The sequence below is a fragment of the Caloenas nicobarica genome, chromosome 7 (genome assembly GCF_036013445.1).
Source record: "Caloenas nicobarica isolate bCalNic1 chromosome 7, bCalNic1.hap1, whole genome shotgun sequence".
NCBI classification, from domain to species: domain Eukaryota; kingdom Metazoa; phylum Chordata; class Aves; order Columbiformes; family Columbidae; genus Caloenas; species Caloenas nicobarica.
Genome location: NC_088251.1, coordinates 36,972,390 through 36,986,903, shown reverse-complemented (window position 1 = coordinate 36,986,903; position 14,514 = coordinate 36,972,390). Strand labels below are relative to the sequence as shown.

The following is a 14,514-nucleotide window of genomic DNA, read 5'->3' as shown; positions in this document are numbered from 1 at the left end:
GACAAGAAATATTAATACAAATAATGACTGTCTGCTGTTGCCCCCTTGCCTTTTGGCAAGGCATTTCTGTGTGCAAACAGTGGTGCATTTGAGTTGTGAAGCTGAGTACACAACGCATTTCCCCCTACACACAGAAATTAGCTCACTGTCATACTGGCTGCATCAGCTGTGTAAATATGAGCTAAAATACTGCCTTACATATATTCTGTAAAATGAAATCCTACAGAACATAGTCAAATAAAGAGTCATAAAATTTTTAAGCTCTTTATCCTTGCGGTATACTCCTTTATTTCATAATTTTAACATAGCATTCACTGTAGATAGCATTATTAAAATTTGACAAGAGAGCTGTCTACTCATTATAAAACCTTTCTCAACAGAACGCTATGGGAAAACCTCGAGGGGGCTGCACACAAAATCAGTGTATTTTCATGCACCACTTGCAATTTTGTGATTATAACGCTTGTGATTAGGTGTCTTAGGGTACTGCAAGCAATCTACCTGTGCAACTATTGCTCTAAAACCAGAGCAAGTCAATGAACGTAAAGAATCCGGCATCGGCTCAATGGCATTACCACCTTGCTAAGAAATCTGAAACCTCACTGGTAGGTGATGCTTCAGAGCCAACAGGGATTTAAGGACAGAACTGTCCTCCTGCTTTGACAGACGTCAGTCCTTAGAGGTTATGAGCAGAGCGGTCACGCATTGGCTTTGGGCAAGCTGACATCCTTGCAAAGCACAAACGCAGCCTTGTGCTGAATATTATTGGAGTACGAGAAAAATCATTTAGCGACGTAGCAGCTACAACATAACTACATGCCAAATCTCCTTTGTAAACTGCTTTTGAACTGACAGGTACAGCTATAAAGAGACATCTTTGTAACTGCTGACAGGTTAAGTTTATTTGAGCTTCAGCACAAGCATTTGAAGATGAAAGGGCACAAAGAGGATGCTGAAAGACAACTGACAGCTTGAGGAATACACACCAGTTTTCAAACAATTTCTGCGCTGTAGGGTAATATTTATGATCACAGCATTCACATTCATCCGTTTAACACCAAGTTTGCCAGATCAACTATCGAGACTTTGAACAGGATCAGCAAAAACTGTAGAACATTGCAAAACTGGAGTCAGCACATTTGCATCCTTGGTATTCAGCTGCCTTGCCAGAGAAACTTCACGAAAGACTAAAAGACGGGGAGGGAAAAACAAAACAGGAAGAGGAAGAGCCAGTCGAGCGCTACAATTGGTTTCAGGAGACACGCGCTGTCCGTGTCGACTGCGATGCCCAGACCTGTTAGTCCAGCTCTGCCTCATCCACAGTGCTCCATTTCACATCTGCTGCTGCTTCTTTTAAACGCTTTTCATGCAACATTATTATTTTTTGAGCAGGCAGAGTTTGATGAACTATGTCAGGGGGGTGATGCTGTCAGATGTAGACCATCCAAATCTTTGGCAGGGCCAGACACAAGTATGACATATACGTGTATGCATATACGTGTAATAGCTGTACTGGGCTGAGAAGGGCATCAGTCTAATTTAGATTTGTGACGGCATTCATGAAACATTTGAAGCAACCTTGTAAGCACAGTTAACATATCTTAACAATAAAAACCAGCATTTCTGCAAAGCATCTTCCTTACCCTTCCTGGCACTTGCCCTTCAGGAGGTGCTGTATAGCTCAGGGAGCTCCCAAGGCTATATTTACACAGGCTTTCCAAGAAACCATTAGTAAAGTTTGGGGAATTTAGCGACGCGTCAGCGTCTGCAACGAAGCCCTACAACGCAGCGAAGGGCAGGGAGGAACCTAAAGGTAGGAGCATGCTCTAGAGAAGATGGTATTTACATCTGCCTAGATGTAGCTTGGATGCACACATGATTTGAGCAGTTGGGACGGTCACAGAGGACTCTGGTGACAGAGCAAACATCCTCCGTTGGGACCATAAAATCCCTCAGCATTTAGTACCACCATCCTTTGCTATGTATTTATCATCATGGAGCAAAATACTTTAGATATAACATTTCTCTTTCTAAGTAGTACGTGGAAATCTGTCAAAATAGCTGCTGACAGCCTTTCAACTACTCATTAGAAATGGGGACAGCAGAGGAAGGGGGAACACAGGCCAGGAAAAAAAAAAACCAAAACGCAACACATTTTGTTTTAATGCATCTGGAAAACAAATCCATGAGAACAGAGAAGAACATCTAATGAATGAACTGATTCTTGTGCAAGTATCCTAATAATCGTATAATCTGTGGAATAATAAAACTGCAAAACCACGGAGTCATTTTAAACAGCTACGTCTGTCGTTAAAATCATGAACAAACTAGTCAATAGCTATCCAATAAGAAAGAGCTATTTAATACGGTCTAATCTGACATGGGAACATAGCGTGTTGGATCCATCTAACAACTGAAATTGAAGGAAAATGACCAGTTAATAATGCAGCTGCCCAAAAGGCACAGAAACCAGAAGCATCACCAGTCTTATGTCTCCTGGGTTGCAGAGTAAGAGGACGCTCAGATTCACTAAATGCTTCAGCACCATTTGAATATGGGTTTGCTGAATGCAAAGAAACCAGATATAAACCAGAGAGCAAAACAAGATTAGAGATCAGCAAGATGGCGTTCCCCTCACGAATCCAAACAAACAAGACATTTTGAACTATTTCCAGCCTGACTTCAGCACAAAATGACGTTTGCACTTCAACGTAAAGCTGATGTCTTAACTGCACGCCAAGAGCTACGGGCTGGTCATGCACAGCGTAACGTCAGCTGCTCAGCCCTCAAAGGAAGCAAAAAGAGCTGCAAGACAGCCCTGCTCTACCTCAAAGCACCAAGTGCCTTCCAGATGAAGACTAAACATATTTACCCTCACTCTTCACGCACTTGAACCCAAGGAAAGCAGACAGTTGCTATCAAAAGTTTCGGTATTTGCTAGGTGCCCCGTTCCACTCCCAGACATCTTGGGTAGGTGATGTGACACCTGAAAGGAGCTGGGATGGCATCGGCCATCAAAGCCCCAACTGAGAGCTCACGTACACAAGAGCCAAGTAGGAACATTTAAGCCAAAGCAAAAAGGAGCATAAGCAAAGAGGATGCAAAGCGAGAGACAAAGCCCATTTGAACATGTGAAAATTGGTGAGTACATCCTCACTGGAAATCCGATTACTTGGACCCATAAGCTATGAATCAACCGTAAAGTCAGTCGGAGCCAGCCTCAGGACAAAGGAACAGTCCTTTGCTAACTCAGCTGACAAACAAACCTGGAGAAGGAAGATTCTCTCTTTGGATTAAGAACTAATCAGCAGCAGGTATGGCCTGTTTTCAATAACTGCAGCCATTTCCTGCTAGCGCATCTTTTGCCTTTTCCAAGAAAGAGGGGAGCAGTTACCTGTCAGAGGGAAAATGAATTAGGAGACAAGAGTGAAACTATTGACAGCAACCTGCTTTACGTTACCCACTTAGCAAGAACCAGCCAAGCTATTTAATTAGCAGCAACGACTAGAAGTCTACCAGAGCTGAATCTGATCAACCTGAACGAACTGAGCACAGGGAACATACAATATCTGCACCAAAATTCAATTAAATCTTCAGTTTTGGCTAAGTGCCCAAGACATTACGCCATCACTTGTCTCCTGGGACTCCTCCCTCGGTCCACGATTGCTCCATCAATGCAGGAGGAAGCAGCAGCAGCAGCACATCAAACCACAGACCAGAGCTGGGTGGTACCAGAGGATTGCATGGATTCACCTTCCTCCTCCTTGCTGTTCAAACATACCCCGTGGACCTGACATTTGTACCAAAAGCACCCGTGCGGATCCTGCAACATCCACTCGCCATCCCCACTTCTACGGGAGGGTTTTCATGCAATGCAGCTCGCGTGCACCTAGAAAAAGTCAGGGGGAAGAAAATAGGGGGAGGAGGGTGCCCAGGCCTTCCTGGAGAGCAGCAGGTGGGCTGGGTGGTGCTGCACAAGGTGTTGCCTGTTGTGTGCAGAAGGTGAATAAAGGCCGAGCTCACACAGCAAATCCCAGGCTTTAACCTGCCTCTTCACCTCATCAGTCATCAGTAACTTCAAGCTCGGGCACTCCCAGCAGCAAAGGTATTACTTACTAAGTCAGTGTCACAATGAACTCCTGTCCTACAGAGGATACAAGAAAAAACCTCCAAATTCACATTCGGTGACGTACGTGGATTAATACATTTCCTCAAAGGCACTTTTACGTGTACAAGACAACAGCCAGAAACCAGTCACTGCTTTTAATCAAGATTATCTCTCATGCATTTGACATTTCGCAGGGTGGTGGGGTTTTGTTGTGTGTCTTTTTGGTTGGTTTGGGTTTTCTCTTTAAGCATTTGCTCTAGCCAACTGTTGCCCATTTAATTGGCAAATCTGACAGCTGAAAAACTCGGTGCCTGTTAACCTACCAAGTAGTCTGCACTGGAATTTCATTTTAACCATTCCAAGCCCCTGCTGTATTCATACACATTTTATTTCTGAACAAGCAACTTAGGCAAAAATACCTTCAACAGACACCACATACGCTGAGGCTCTTGTTCCCATGGAGTTAAATTTGGTAGGTAACAAGCTTAAACAGAAATCATTAAGAGATACAGAAACTGAGTTCAAGCATAAACCACTGCTTTATGCTGCAGGGTCTGCTTTAAAGAGTCGCTGTTACACTGTCATTACAGAGCAATCAGTGTGTTTGGTCTCGCAGTCCAGAGAAATGCCATGGTCAGAACCATTAACTACTATAGAAAAGTAACATCGGGTTTCTCCTTCAAAGCTGCTGAAGTTTAAATTTAAAAGAGAATTCAGCAAGCAGCTCTTTCAAGCACACACAGTGCCAAGCTGGAGGATAACTATATTTATATAACAAAAGGCTTCCTGGAATATTTTAAGACTCAAGTTCTGCAAAGCTAACAATTGAAGAAAGGGCTGTTTTGCCTTTGTTTAAAAAAAATAATACTTGTACGGAGGGGAAAAAAATTAACAAGTCATTGAAGAGATAGTAGTATCTTGATATTCCACTACCTCAAATCCCTAGATTTCAGCAATGAGTGCTTCAAAACACCATGGGTTTGGAATGTACGTTGCCATATACAGAGACAAATAAGCAAAAAATAGAGGTCTCAGATATCAAAGCATCTGCAAGTAGTACCTTCACATAAATTACAAGATATGGCACATGCCCAATGGCGTTTGGTTTGAATCTTTTTCATTTAGCACGGAACAAAGCAGCCTTGCACCTCCTGCACTGTACCTGTTGATGTTCAACCCCTATTAAACTTTAAGTAATAGATTACTACATTATTTATCACATCCGTGTACTGGACCCAAGGGAAACAGAAGTTGAACCAATACAGTGACATGAGTGTCTGGTTTAAGTGTCTTCCGCTCTTAATATTTATATAGTTGAAGGAGGGTGGGGAAAGTAGGAATTTTTCATGACCGATTAAAACATGCCCAGATAGTTGTTTTGGACAAACTGTAGTATCACATAGATGCCAGCTTTCAGAAAGCACTGACTGCAAAATGAAAACCTGCTCATAACAATCCACCTTAAGTGTAACACACACACACAAAATCAGTTCCTTCTATTTCAGCAGCATTTATGTTTAGTCACAGTATTTTTCCTCATTATTTCTGATTATTGATGGTATTTCTTACAGTATCTGTGGAAGCGCTACCAACCAGCTTAACCGTACAACACCTGAGATTCAGGGGCATGCAGCATTGTGACATCTGTACGAGAGGGGCTAAAACCAACTTTCCCAAACCCAAATTTGCTCCGGGCACCCGTGGGAAGAATTACAAGTGCATTAGGAGGAATCACAGCTGAAAGCTGCTTTTCTGCTCCGTCCCTCACCACGGCCCCTCAGAATCAGCCGGTTTAGTTGCACTAATATTCAGGAACACTCTGACAAAAAGGCAGCAGCTTTTCCAACTAAGAGCTGAAGGCACCAAAGACTTGGTTCATTCAATGTGCTCATCACTCAGGTTACACACAAATGAATTCCAGTTTCAAAAACACATTCTCCCTCAAAATCTCTACACCAAATAGCTCCACTTATATTTTCTGATTTTTATGACACCTCCTCCTCTAGCTCTTAAATCAGCCATGGAGCTTTCCAGCACACATCAAAACCAACAAACCCACAAAAATCTTAAAAGATGCCTTTCAGCTAATCCTCACACAGCTTCACAGGATTAATAAAAGATCAAAACATAACTACAAGCAGCAAGAAGGGGTGTATACCACATTTATTTTGTCTTTGCAGGTCATTCATCTGTGTCAAAGCCAGAACTGGGAACAGAAAGCAGGTACTCCAGCCACCAGTTTGGTTGTCTACCCAGTATATCATTCCAGTTTCAGCAGCCAGAAGGGCAAAGATTTCCTCATATGTAGTGTTTTTGGAGCATTTATGCAAAACCTGCATCTTCTGAAGTTTTGCTCTTAGTTATCTTTACCTGGAAGCAGGATAAAGGCACCGATCTAAGTGATCTTTCAGTTGCCTTTTCCTAAGATTATACTATTTAGTACTGGAGTTTGACTGTGTAAATTTTTTTTATTTGTTTTTTTTGGGGGGTGTTTTTTGGTTCTCTCTTGAATGAAGAGAGTGCCAGGCTGGCACAAGCAACAGCTAAGCTAACAGAAAAATAGAAAGAATCATCATATCCTCTACTAAGCCGTGTTTTTAAATGAAAGCCTTGCTTAAAGAAACCAGCCAGTACATGTTGCGAAAGAAACAGTGCCACACAGCTCTGGGATATCAGGTCAGCCCATACAAACACACAAGTGAGGACTGTTGACTGCTGCCAGTGCTGAACACTGGCACATGTGCAAAAAATTATTAATCCAAAGCAAAATGGATATCTGCCCATGCAAGTCCAAACCAAGAACCTACCCAAATTCAGGTCACATTTAGTATAAATTTACAGTACACAAAGTATTGGAAAAAACCCCACACCCCTCCAGAACACATGTGTTTGAAAATGGAAAATTCATTTACTCACCTCAAGTTGCTTTTCTACCCGGAGCACTCGATTCATCAGGTTAGGAGCTCACTATGAATATAAGAGTTCAAGCTCAGAAGACCTGCTGCTGGCCGCTTCTCACGTAGTCGTAAGAGTCACCACTAAAAAAAAATAATAAAAAATTACACATTAAGAAGCAGAGCTAACAGCAAGCCTTCTGTTAAAATATTAGGAGTGATGACAATGTGAAGATGACCTCAAGGCCTACCAATAGCTGGGATATACAGTAAAGACCATGCTGCCCTAGACAGCTGCATTTTACAAATAGTATTTCCCAAATTATGCAGAAAGAGGGAGGATCCCTGTGTCCAAATAAGATCTATAAGCAGCTTTCATTTGATCTGAAGGAGGCCTGAAGTGCTTCTTCATCCCCTTCACGGCATCCCATGGAGAGAAGGTTTGGTTGACAAATAAGCCGATCCAGGAACAACGAAGCAGGAAGGCTGGAAGCTTTCAAGACAACCAACATCATTTACGAGAGAGAGGAAGCACTTGCGCCAAAGCAGAAACAAGAGGTAAAAATCAAAATGCACGTTACCAAAATCCAGGTAACAGGCTTCTCTCCAGCCCTGTTATCTGCCTTTTACAGAGCAAAACATTAGAGTCAGCAGCAGACAAACCACTCAAGCAAATACACTCTTCATCCAATCCCCCCAGCTTTCAAGGGAGACAAAACCGGGGGCAGATTTGGAAGAGAACCAGCCCCCTTTAGCATGGGACTCTGCAGGGCTATTTCAATTAAACTTTAGGATAAGGGAAAAACAGACGGTTTCCGTGTTCTATTCACATTAGTTAGAAAGCTGCAAGTCATACATTTCCATTCAAACACTTGTTCTGGGGAGAGGGGCGGGGGGGAAAAGTCTGCTTGCTAGAGCAGAACTAAATCCAAATAACCGGCTGCCAGGAAGCAGCCGGTGGCATGGCAATTCTGCTTTCTTGGGCTCCTTTTTAGCTGTGTTCAGGATTACTTGGGTTTTGGGTTTTACGCTGCATTCTCCCCTCATTTTCAAGATGAATCCATCCAAGTGCTTCGGGGAGGGTGCCATCAGGCACCCCTCGCCTCTGAACACCCACCCTGAGCACCCACCAGCCAGAAGATTCCCCTGTGTCAGAGGCTGGAAGCCAAATGGCTTTTGTCCATCCGGATGGAGCCAGGGCATGCTGCCCATGGCGGAGCTGCTCCGTAAAAGCCTCGCTGTCCTGCCCTGTCTGCTGTAGGACTGCTGTAATAAAAGCTCATGTTTGCAAAACGTAAGAGGAGTTATCACCCCATGAACGCCCACCAGCATGTCTTCAGGAAGGAGGAAGGCTCCATTTCCAGAAGTAACCGCATTCTTATCTCGCAACAACAGCCACCCTCCCAAACACATCACGCTGGCTCTGCTCGCCAGCACTCACTCATCTGTCAAGTCTTATATAGCCTAAAAAAACACCCATCTGCCGAAAGGATCATCAGCCCGAACCGCAAGAACGCCAGCCCGATGGAAAGCTCCAAACTCTGCACGTTCACTCTTCTAGGAAGGTGGGTTGCCCCCGATCCGAGAGACGATGCAGCATAAACTCATAAACTGGCGCTCAAACGCAAACACATTTTCCACGAGCAAGTCATGAATTGGCACGTGCTGCCGAGTGCCACGAGCTCTTCTGACATGCTCAATACAGGTTTGTAGCCTCTTTCTCTCCAGCATAAAGCCATAAAGACACATTTTCTGCAGAACTCAAGTTGCGCCAGGGGAAGTTTAGGTTGGATATCAGGAAAAAATTCTTCATGGAAAGGGTTGTTGGGCATTGGAACAGGCTGCCCAGGGCAGTGGTGGAGTCACCATCCCTGGAGGAGTTTAAAAGGCATTTAGACGAGGTCTTAGGGACATGGTTTAGTGCTAGAGTCAGGTTATGGTTGGACTCGATGATCCTGAGGGTCTCTTCCAATCCAAATGATTCTATGATTCTATTTCTCAGCCACTTTGAAGAAAGTAGAAGCAAGTCACGCTGACAGTTACCTCGGTTTACTACCACCATTACACTGACAGCAGACCCGTATGGCATAGTTTGATTAGAGCTCATTCCTATCTGTCTTGTGGAATGCACAACACTTCATTGTATTTTTATTTTTAGACACTTTCCAGAATAAAAGGTCTATCTTACCTAAATCGATTAGCCTGTAGGCCAAACTCCTCCATCCTCTGCTCCTTTTCCTGGCAGAATATCCTTCTGTTTGCACAGAGGTGGCTCCTGCTCTGCTGGGCTACAGGGGCCAGTTTCCTTAAACTGTATTTAAACACTTGTATGGAAGTAGTTCAGTTTCTGGAGTTGCTAAGCGATAGCAAGCCGTAACAGCATGAGAGGAGCCCACTTCTATTTTAACACGTAACACGACCACGTTCAGTTTTGTGATACCACTTGCTCTAACACCCGCAGCATTTCTTTAATGCAGAAGCACCAGCTGAGAAGCAATTCTGATGGTTTTGATGCTATGAAGATTAAGGTCTGAAGTTACTCGCCAGTCTTACTCTCCATGTCACAAGGTGGCTTAGAACTACCTGTCACTCTCAATAGCACCCAAACACCCTCTAGAGCATTGCTAGCTTATTCAGAATATATGTACCATTTTACAACACCTGATCTAATAAATTGCAACCAGCACAGCCTCGAGCTTAGGACAGGCTTAGAGTTGACGCTGCGTCTCTGACTAATGCATTTAAATAGATTACAGCTTGCGGGAACCTGCAGGATTTCCAGAAAGAACAAATAACTTCCTTTATTAATATTCAAATGCTTTTCAGGTGAATCCTATCATCCTTGTTATCCACACAGAACTGTAAGTGAACCAACCCTTCACATGATTTAGGAGAGCAGGCATCCACATCTAAGTGCCAAGAGTCACTTTTCAAGACTTTATGAAAGTAAAAATGTCTCTTTGTGCTGTGTAGCAGCTGTGCCTGCAAAGCACAGACATGAAGCTTCATAGCTGAGGATTCTCCTCTTCTTTTCTTCCTTCCCACTTAACACACATCTACGCAAGCAGCACCACTGCAAAAGGAGCTGTTGTCGTACTTTCTTATCCAACGCAAACAGCAAGGATCAGGAATGTCTGCAAAGGCTGGATTAACCGGCTACTGACTGCTCCTCGGAAAAGGCACCTCAAGGATTAGAGCAGCGTTTTCATTTTATGCCCTAGCACAGGAAGGCAGGCGTTTCCACATTCCACAGGCACATTTGCTTCTCATTTGCCAGCCACACTAAAGTACCCCTTAAAATACAGCAGAGTAATTCAGCCCAAATAGATCACTTGTGCGAATTTGTCAACCCAGTACACCTGTGGATTAAATAAATCAATTTAATTGATTTAAAGACAATGTAAGGGGTTTTGAGAGAATGCTTAGCTGATGTTTAAGATGTCCTTTTAATCCTCCTCACAGTTAATTCTTTGAGCATAGGAAGCCAGTGAAATTTGTGATGCATTTCTTACACAGAAACATGTCCAAAGGCATGGCTAATCGCCGAACTATTTTGCATATCACTCCTAATCTACAGTTGTTTGCCTCTGCGCTGTTCCTGCCCAGACACAATAAAATCATACAGCTAATCCTAACGTAGTGCTCACTCCCAATGAAAAGGTCTGTAAGAAAAGAATCGATCATTTATTTGATGTAAGATTTGCAGTAGGGAACCATTACCTGAATACTATTTCCCTCTAAGCCTGGCTTGTGCCATTATACTTCCATTTTACACTTTTGTCTTTATTTGTAAAAAAAACAGAATATTTTTCACTCGCATTTCCATTTTAAGGAAGATTTAGAGAGAATTCCCCCCTGCCAGACACACCGCATTTTTAATCAGTGCTTGGTGAAGCACTAAGGGAGGCAGCCCAGAAACATCCCCTTCAGCTTTCTTCTATGGGAAGACAGCAGCGAAACCACTGCAAACTCACTCCTAACGTCCCAAAGCCCTGGGAAAACTTGTTAGCAAGACCAACAGCAACATAATTATTTGAATTAGCAAGATTTATGCAGGGGATTACCTGTGTTTAGTTCTTCCAGCATCCCAGGGACTGGGAACAAACCCGAGGGAAAGAAGCTCAAACGACTTCAGAGAGAAATTAAAGATCCTGTTTGCAGCAGGCACACTTTCTTTACTATTAAAATTTGGACTTTTATCACTGAAGTACACTACTGTGCTGAGTCTCACATCCAAGACATCTGTGTACTTTCTGCACTAGCTTGTACACAGCCAGCCATACACCACCACGTCTTGATTTCCATTTTATGCTGTAAATAAGGCGTCAGGGAATCCACAGACCCACCGTAGTCGGTGGATTCCCAGACAATAAGGTGAAATATAATTTTTAGAAGTGCAGGGGAGAAAAAAAAGGACTTCATGAGCACCAGTTAAGAGAAGAAACTTTTGAGATCTCTTACTAAATAACTACAGAGAGAGAAGGAGACATTAATAGAACAAAGAGGGTATCAGCGTCTATTCAGAAATAAGCAGATTCACATGCCCTTTGACTGTTGCCTGGATTTATTTTTAGGTCACATCCTAAGAGATCTAACACCCAAGTATGCAACAAATAGTGATCCCATTAAGAAGAGATGGTCTCTTTCCCTGTTTCCAAAATAACTATTCTCTCTCAGGCCTCCTCCTCACCGCCTTGCAGTTCGGCCTTCCAAAAACACTGCACAAGACACACTCCTCTCCACAATTCTGGCCTCAACATTGCCATGAGTATCCTTACGACCCAGGGTGCCAACCACCCAACAAACACTCAAAATTCTTTACACTAGATGGATAACAGGACACTGAGAATTGACTTGGTACATACTGATATTTCTCTACAGGGTGAGATGATCAAAAATTCCCAGATCCACCTGAAAATACTTTGAAGATAAAAAGCTAAGATGAGTTGATTCTAAAGAAGCAAGTTATAATTACGTTGGAAAACATTAAAGTAAACCACACTGCAACTAACCCATAGTTAGGTCATTTGCAGGGTATTTGCAATCGGATCTATCTAGATAATTTCCCCGGGTTATAAAAGCTCAAGGACTGATTATTCGGACAAATCATATTTTCCAAATCAATCTTTGGACAAAGTTTCTACTACATCCAGCTCCCACTAGCAGTCCACATCATGCATATATACACATGTATCTTTAGAAGGACTTCCTTGAAAATCTCAGCTTGATAATGATTTCAAGGAATACTGTTGTAATGCCTTTTTGAACACAATGCTGTCTGCTGCAACATTTGCTTCCCAAACACGCGCTCCTTCATTACTGGCAAACATACCAAGGGTGCCCTCCACTTGCAATCAGTAAAATTACTGGTAAAAGGTCACATGCCTTTCGTACAACGCACCTTGGGCGTTCATTATGCAAACACGTCGGCGATAAGGACCGACCAGAGTTGTGGACCTCACCGCTGTGCACGGAACAGACAATACCACAAGGGAAGTTCTCTGTCTTCTGTCACCAATGGGAACGACTTCAAATTGCTTGTTATACTGCTTATTTTTACCCATCAAACTGGTGTTAAGTATCTCATGGATCGTTTTCCAGTGACTGGCTTTACAGGAGCTGGAGGAGAATGGGATGAAAGCCAAGGAGTCCACGATAAGCATGGTCTAGATGCTTCTGCTGAGGGGATGGAGACAGAAACGGTTCACCTCAACCTGCATCAGAATTCACACTATATTTAAATACATAACTTCACACCCAAAAGCCTTCCTGTCAAGTTATCTACTGACTCTGAAACAAATCGCACCACTTTAAACTTAGCTCATCCCATTTTGCAAGAGCTTTGAAACAACAGGCCTTTAGACACATTCCATCTTTGCGAGCGTCTTTAAAAAGCAATAGCTGATACAAAGAGAGAAACGGGAATAACTGGTTTGGCGAAAGGAGGTGTACCCTCCATTGACCAAGGAGTTGAGAAATTGTATTTCTCAAACTTACATTTTTCAGTTTTTAACATGAGAACCATACTACAAGTTCAAGACCTCCCTAGTTGGACAATACGGTACCTGCAGAGGAACGGTGATGAAGAGGAGATGCAGGATGGATGCTGGGATGCTTACATGCTGATCTCAAAGGGAAGATGGGCAGAACGGAGGGACAGGGTCATTTACAGACTGTGCAGCCTGGAGAGATCAAGGCAAACAAGCAGGGCACAAAACCAGATCTGTTGTGTGTTTTTTCAGCTCCGGCAGGGTTAGGAGCATTAATTCAGATCCGCTTCTGGAACACAATCCTCCGCTGGTGACTGAATGTCTCCTTTGTCAGCCGCCCGGCGTCACAGACACACGACTCGCTCCTCCGAGGACACGCGGTGCCGCACGTGGAGTGTGCCAAATTCCAGAAGCACCAGTGGATGCCGATGGTTCTCCTGGGCAAAGAGGTCAGGGGATACTTAGCAGGACTCGCTGACAAGTTTTGTGGTCATTGCTCAAGCTTTGCAAGTAAACTAAAAACAACCTGCTTCATGAAGTACACCAAGACCTCCAGCGAAGTGGGAACAAACAAACCAACATGCACAACTTAAACATGTTCTCTGCTTGTCTGGCAAACACACTCAAAATGTGCCCAAGCAGCTTTCCCTACGTTACTGCAGCAGTTAAAAATCTTTAGCATATACAAAAATGTGCTGTTAGCAACACGGAAATTTATACAAGAAGCCTCTTCAAGCTCTTAAAATATCATTCAATACTTTGTACATGGGTCTAAACAGGAGATTTGTGAGATAATTACACTGATTTCAGAACAGCAAACACTGGCATGTATGCAATGCTTGGGCAGCTATCCCATTTTGCCCTCCTTTTCAATTCACCTTACTGCCCAGAGAAGCTTAACCAAAGAAAAGCTGTAGAATGGGAAAATGGAAGGCATGACTCTCGCAGCACCTCTGGGCTGAAGCCATCATACCCAAGATCAGTGACTACTTTTTCCAAGAGACTCCCTTCGGTGCCGCCATCACACAAAGTTTGGCATTCTCTTCCACTATTACAACCCTTAAATACAGTCACCACAAGCTTCAGGGCTTTTATTTTCATGATATCCCCATGCAACAAAAAGCCTCTGAGTTGTTCTGCAGCATCCGCTGAATCACTTGGTGCCCTGTGCCAGACAAGGTTCTGTCCGAGGCTCTGGTTATTTTCAGCTCCAGGAGTTTCCTGAGCCTGTATTTAGTAACCCTCAGGGAATCTCTCATCCAAATCCTTGCTCAGCACCCCCGGAACACGATCCTATTTAAACTCTTTATGTCCAGAACATTACCTGGCAAGGAGTCCGACACGTCCCTTGCTGCAGAGGCGAGTCTACGTGCTGCTGCGGCTCCTTGGGATTCCAGTTACTGCCGCATCCCGTCTCCCACACAGATGGGGTGGAAAAAAACCCCTTGTTTCTGGCTCCCAGGCTACCTACAGATTCAAGCAGGTATGTTTACACTACTACCTAACTTTTAAGTTGTCGTGA

General features: G+C 43.5%; 1 protein-coding gene across 5 annotated transcripts in view; it reads right to left on the bottom strand.

Moving 5' to 3' along the window:
• Positions 1 to 14,514, bottom strand: part of SGMS1 (sphingomyelin synthase 1) — a 90,487-nt gene that overhangs the window by 56,709 nt on the left and 19,264 nt on the right. For 4 of the 5 annotated variants that reach the window (XM_065639221.1, XM_065639216.1, XM_065639218.1 and 1 more), the window contains one exon: positions 7,025 to 7,146. The gene's annotated coding sequence lies outside the window, so the exon portion shown is untranslated. Of the gene's footprint in view, positions 1 to 7,024; positions 7,147 to 13,067; positions 13,396 to 14,514 lie in introns of those variants that run through there. The other variant, XM_065639219.1, reaches the window with a different exon arrangement.